Raw genomic sequence first — 6,643 nt, 5'->3', positions numbered from 1 at the left:
GCATCGGGTTGGGTCGCAGCTCTCCCTTTTGTCGCAAGGCAAAATGCCGAGCTTAACGTCTGGCACCACGGGAAGGCGGAAAGAGCCACTTGGGAAGGAGAGGTTGTAAGAGACACATCACTTCCCCTGTGAGGAGTGCCGCGGCACGCCCGTCTGGAAGCGATACGCCCCAGTGCGAGCCTCCGTGCCTTACGGCGCGCCGGCTACGGGCAGGCCCGCGCCGGACGCGCCGTCGAGCGACCGACCTCACGCCAGACCAGATAAAGCATTTGCCAAAGCGGTACAGCATAAGGTGGGACGAGGCAGTCTGAATTACATTTTATAGATGTATTTCTCACATATCTCAGAGCCTCTCGCGATATTCGTCGTCGTCGTCGTCGTCGTCGTCGTCGCCGCCGCCGCCGCCGCCGCCGCTTCTGCAGAAGTAGCAAATGGCAATCGTAGCAAATGCGGCGAGGGACGCCCTGCCTTCGATTCCGAATGCACAAAGTGTGTGGTCTTGTTTCTCAGTCTATATTTGGTCGGTCACGTCAGAGGTTGAATGTAACGAATGGGTGGGAAAGAGCAAGGGGCAGCGGCTGTGTAGAACGAAAACACAAATCCTCAGGGGCGTGAGCGTTGCGAGATGAGTCGTATACATGTAAATGTTGGTCGTCAGTGACCGTGTGGCGTAATGGATAAGGCGTCGGACTTCGGATCTGAAGATTACAGGTTCGAATGCTGTCACGCTTGTGTTTTTCCAGTTCTGAAAAAGAAACATAACGTTTTAATGTAGCAATTGAGCAGTACGAAACCGTCTGAATGTTGCTGTTGACCATTTTTTGCTTGGAGATGCTCTTGAGCTTGAAACACACACAACAAGACCGGTGTTAACTAGCGAAATGGTCGGCAGAGTGCCGACACAGCGAGTTTTGACTATCACTTGCACATCTAAAACAACGTCGGAAAGTAACTCGTTCGGCTTTTGAGTCACATAAAGTATGTGCGTTAATTTTGACGCCACTAGCTCTGCATGTTGTCATGCAATTTCTTTACCTCTCAGAAATGATTATGACATAAAAGTGAAGTACGTGACGAGTGTGACGTTAGGAAAACATTAGGCATCATGGAGAGATTCTGTATGGGACCACCCAACCCAAACGAGTACTGTGTGACGTGCTACCCGGCAGGTATTCACCGAGGTAGCCGGCTAGCTCAGTCGGTAGAGCGTCAGACTCTTAATCCCAGGGTCGTGGGTTCGAGCCAGACGCTGGGCGGAACGGAATTTTGTTCCGCTGCAAGTGTAAATTACCGTTTTTCTGATTAACGAGATTTAATGGAAATAGCAACTTTAAACTTTGCCTACGTCTCTGTCAGTCGCAAGGAAACTGTATTTGAAGGTGAAGGTGATTTTGTAGACATGTGTGAAAGACATGTTCTGAAATGCAAGTGTTGTTGTTTGGAGAGCACATCGGTTACGTGTCAGATGTGTAGTCAAGCAGTAATTTGTCGCCATAGCTGCAAATATTAGCCGGTAATATGAAGTGTTGTCAGCTAAAGTCTGATGATGCAGACGACCGTAAGGACGAAGTACCCAAGTGTACCGCTAGGCCGCGCCTCTTTAGCTCAGTGGTAGAGCACTGGTCTAAAAAACCAGGGGTCGTAAGTTCCATCCTCACAGGAGAAAGATGAATTTTGGAAATCAGTTGCGCGTCTTGGCCGTATAGCAAACAGTACCTGTGATGACGAACAATTAGCGACAGGCGTTTTTTTAAGAATCACTCTCAGATGCGATTAAGGCGAATGGCGCAGATAAAGCATTTGCCAAAGCGGTACAGCATAAGGTGGGACGAGGCGGTCTGAATTACATTTTATAGATGTATTTCTCACATATCTCAGAGCCTCTCGCGATATTCGTCGTCGTCGTCGTCGTCGTCGTCGCTTCTGCAGAAGTAGCAAATGGCAATCGTAGCAAATGCGGCGAGGGACGCCCTGCCTTCGATTCCGAATGCACAAAGTGTGTGGTCTTGTTTCTCAGTCTATATTTGGTCGGTCACGTCAGAGGTTGAATGTAACGAATGGGTGGGAAAGAGCAAGGGGCAGCGGCTGTGTAGAACGAAAACACAAATCCTCAGGGGTGTGAGCGTTTCGAGATGAGTCGTATACATGTAAATGTTGGTCGTCAGTGACCGTGTGGCCTAATGGATAAGGCGTCGGACTTCGGATCTGAAGATTACAGGTTCGAATGCTGTCACGCTTGTGTTTTTCCAGTTCTGAAAAAGAAACATAACGTTTTAATGTAGCAATTGAGCAGTACGAAACCGTCTGAATGTTGCTGTTGACCATTTTTTGCTTGGAGATGCTCTTGAGCTTGAAACACACACAACAAGACCGGTGTTAACTAGCGAAATGGTCGGCAGAGTGCCGACACAGCGAGTTTTGACTATCACTTGCACATCTAAAACAACGTCGGAAAGTAACTCGTTCGGCTTTTGAGTCACATAAAGTATGTGCGTTAATTTTGACGCCACTAGCTCTGCATGTTGTCATGCAATTTCTTTACCTCTCAGAAATGATTATGACATAAAAGTGAAGTACGTGACGAGTGTGACGTTAGGAAAACATTAGGCATCATGGAGAGATTCTGTATGGGACCACCCAACCCAAACGAGTACTGTGTGACGTGCTACCCGGCAGGTATTCACCGAGGTAGCCGGCTAGCTCAGTCGGTAGAGCGTCAGACTCTTAATCCCAGGGTCGTGGGTTCGAGCCAGACGCTGGGCGGAACGGAATTTTGTTCCGCTGCAAGTGTAAATTACCGTTTTTCTGATTAACGAGATTTAATGGAAATAGCAACTTTAAACTTTGCCTACGTCTCTGTCAGTCGCAAGGAAGCTGTATTTGAAGGTGAAGGTGATTTTGTAGACATGTGTGAAAGACATGTTCTGAAATGCAAGTGTTGTTGTTTGGAGAGCACATCGGTTACGTGTCAGATGTGTAGTCAAGCAGTAATTTGTCGCCATAGCTGCAAATATTAGCCGGTAATATGAAGTGTTGTCAGCTAAAGTCTGATGATGCAGACGACCGTAAGGACGAAGTACCCATGAGTACCGCTAGGCTACTCCTCTTTAGCTCAGTGGTAGAGCACTGGTCTAATAAACCAGGGGTCGTAAGTTCCATCCTCACAGGAGAAAGATGAATTTTGGAAATCAGTTGCGCGTCGTGGCCGTATAGCAAACAGTACCTGTGATGACGAACAATTAGCGACAGGCGTTTTTTTAAGAATCACTCTCAGATGCGATTAAGGCGAATAGGCGCAGATAAAGCATTTGCCAAAGCGGTACAGCATAAGGTGGGACGAGGCAGTCTGAATTACATTTTATAGATGTATTTCTCACATATCTCAGAGCCTCTCGCGATATTCGTCGTCGTCGTCGTCGTCGTCGTCGTCGCCGCCGCCGCCGCCGCCGCTTCTGCAGAAGTAGCAAATGGCAATCGTAGCAAATGCGGCGAGGGACGCCCTGCCTTCGATTCCGAATGCACAAAGTGTGTGGTCTTGTTTCTCAGTCTATATTTGGTCGGTCACGTCAGAGGTTGAATGTAACGAATGGGTGGGAAAGAGCAAGGGGCAGCGGCTGTGTAGAACGAAAACACAAATCCTCAGGGGTGTGAGCGTTTCGAGATGAGTCGTATACATGGAAATGTTGGTCGTCAGTGACTGTGTGGCCTAATGGATAAGGCGTCGGACTTCGGATCTGAAGATTACAGGTTCGAATGCTGTCACGCTTGTGTTTTTCCAGTTCTGAAAAAGAAACATAACGTTTTAATGTAGCAATTGAGCAGTACGAAACCGTCTGAATGTTGCTGTTGACCATTTTTTGCTTGGAGATGCTCTTGAGCTTGAAACACACACAACAAGACCGGTGTTAACTAGCGAAATGGTCGGCAGAGTGCCGACACAGCGAGTTTTGACTATCACTTGCACATCTAAAACAACGTCGGAAAGTAACTCGTTCGGCTTTTGAGTCACATAAAGTATGTGCGTTAATTTTGACGCCACTAGCTCTGCATGTTGTCATGCAATTTCTTTACCTCTCAGAAATGGTTATGACATAAAAGTGAAGTACGTGACGAGTGTGACGTTAGGAAAACATTAGGCATCATGGAGAGATTCTGTATGGGACCACCCAACCCAAACGAGTACTGTGTGACGTGCTATCCGGCAGGTATTCACCGAGGTAGCCGGCTAGCTCAGTCGGTAGAGCGTCAGACTCTTAATCCCAGGGTCGTGGGTTCGAGCCAGACGCTGGGCGGAACGGAATTTTGTTCCGCTGCAAGTGTAAATTACCGTTTTTCTGATTAACGAGATTTAATGGAAATAGCAACTTTAAACTTTGCCTACGTCTCTGTCAGTCGCAAGGAAGCTGTATTTGAAGGTGAAGGTGATTTTGTAGACATGTGTGAAAGACATGTTCTGAAATGCAAGTGTTGTTGTTTGGAGAGCACATCGGTTACGTGTCAGATGTGTAGCCAAGCAGTAATTTGTCGCCATAGCTGCAAATATTAGCCGGTAATATGAATTGTTGTCAGCTGAAGTCGGATGATGCAGACGACCGTAAGGACGAAGTACCCAAGAGTACCGCTAGGCCGCGCCTCTTTAGCTCAGCGGTAGAGCAGTGTTCTAATAAACCAGGTGTCGTAAGTTCCATCCTAACAGCAGAAAGATTAATTTTGGAAATCAGTTGCGCGTCGTGGCCGTATAGCAAACAGTACCTGTGATGACGAACAATTAGCGACAGGCGTTTTTTTTAAGAATTACTTTCACATGCGATTAAGGCGAATGGCGCGGATAAAGCATTTGCCAAAGCGGTACAGCATAAGGTGGGACGAGGCAGTCTGAATTACATTTTATAGATGTATTTCTCACATATCTCAGAGCCTCTCGCGATATTCGTCGTCGTCGTCGTCGTCGTCGTCGCCGCCGCCGCCGCCGCTTCTGCAGAAGTAGCAAATGGCAATCGTAGCAAATGCGGCGAGGGACGCCCTGCCTTCGATTCCGAATGCACAAAGTGTGTGGTCTTGTTTCTCAGTCTATATTTGGTCGGTCACGTCAGAGGTTGAATGTAACGAATGGGTGGGAAAGAGCAAGGGGCAGCGGCTGTGTAGAACGAAAACACAAATCCTCAGGGGTGTGAGCGTTTCGAGATGAGTCGTATACATGTAAATGTTGGTCGTCAGTGACTGTGTGGCCTAATGGATAAGGCGTCGGACTTCGGATCTGAAGATTACAGTTTCGAATGCTGTCACGCTTGTGTTTTTCCAGTTCTGAAAAAGAAACATAACGTTTTAATGTAGCAATTGAGCAGTACGAAACCGTCTGAATGTTGCTGTTGACCATTTTTTGCTTGGAGATGCTCTTGAGCTTGAAACACACACAACAAGACCGGTGTTAACTAGCGAAATGGTCGGCAGAGTGCCGACACAGCGAGTTTTGACTATCACTTGCACATCTAAAACAACGTCGGAAAGTAACTCGTTCGGCTTTTGAGTCACATAAAGTATGTGCGTTAATTTTGACGCCACTAGCTCTGCATGTTGTCATGCAATTTCTTTACCTCTCAGAAATGATTATGACATAAAAGTGAAGTACGTGACGAGTGTGACGTTAGGAAAACATTAGGCATCATGGAGAGATTCTGTATGGGACCACCCAACCCAAACGAGTACTGTGTGACGTGCTACCCGGCAGGTATTCACCGAGGTAGCCGGCTAGCTCAGTCGGTAGAGCGTCAGACTCTTAATCCCAGTGTCGTGGGTTCGAGCCAGACGCTGGGCGGAACGGAATTTTGTTCCGCTGCAAGTGTAAATTACCGTTTTTCTGATTAACGAGATTTAATGGAAATAGCAACTTTAAACTTTGCCTACGTCTCTGTCAGTCGCAAGGAAGCTGTATTTGAAGGTGAAGGTGATTTTGTAGACATGTGTGAAAGACATGTTCTGAAATGCAAGTGTTGTTGTTTGGAGAGCACATCGGTTACGTGTCAGATGTGTAGCCAAGCAGTAATGGGTCATCATAGCTGCAAATATTAGCTGGTAATATGAAGTGTTGTCAGCTGAAGTCGGATGATGCAGACGACCGTAAGGACGAAGTACCCAAGAGTACCGCTAGGCCGCGCCTCTTTAGCTCAGCGGTAGAGCAGTGTTCTAATAAACCAGGAGTCGTAAGTTCCATCCTAACAGGAGAAAGATTAATTTTGGAAATCAGTTGCGCGTCGTGGCCGTATAGCAAACAGTACCTGTGATGACGAACAATTAGCGACAGGCGTTTTTTTAAGAATTACTTTCAGATGCGATTAAGGCGAATGGCGCAGATAAAGCATTTGCCAAAGCGGTACAGCATAAGGTGGGACGAGGCAGTGTGAATTACATTTTATAGATGTATTTCTCACATATCTCAGAGCCTCTCGCGATATTCGTCGTCGTCGTCGTCGTCGCCGTCGTCGCCGCCGCCGCCGCTTCTGCAGAAGTAGCAAATGGCAATCGTAGCAAATGCGGCGAGGGACGCCCTGCCTTCGATTCCGAATGCACAAAGTGTGTGGTCTTGTTTCTCAGTCTATATTTGGTCGGTCTCGTCAGAGGTTGAATGTAACGAATGGGTGGGAAA

General features: G+C 47.3%; 1 non-coding gene across 1 annotated transcript; it reads left to right on the top strand.

The window, feature by feature from the left end:
• The first annotated feature begins 3,101 nt into the window (after positions 1–3,101).
• Trnai-aau (transfer RNA isoleucine (anticodon AAU)) lies at positions 3,102–3,173 on the top strand. Its single transcript has one exon. It is a non-coding gene; the product is annotated as a tRNA-Ile (tRNA).
• The last annotated feature ends 3,470 nt before the right edge of the window (positions 3,174–6,643 follow it).

This window comes from Schistocerca gregaria, unplaced genomic scaffold (assembly GCF_023897955.1).
Source record: "Schistocerca gregaria isolate iqSchGreg1 unplaced genomic scaffold, iqSchGreg1.2 ptg000259l, whole genome shotgun sequence".
In the NCBI taxonomy this organism is placed as follows: domain Eukaryota; kingdom Metazoa; phylum Arthropoda; class Insecta; order Orthoptera; family Acrididae; genus Schistocerca; species Schistocerca gregaria.
The sequence above is the reverse complement of the archived record's forward strand: the minus strand, read 5'-3'. Positions and strand labels throughout refer to the sequence as shown.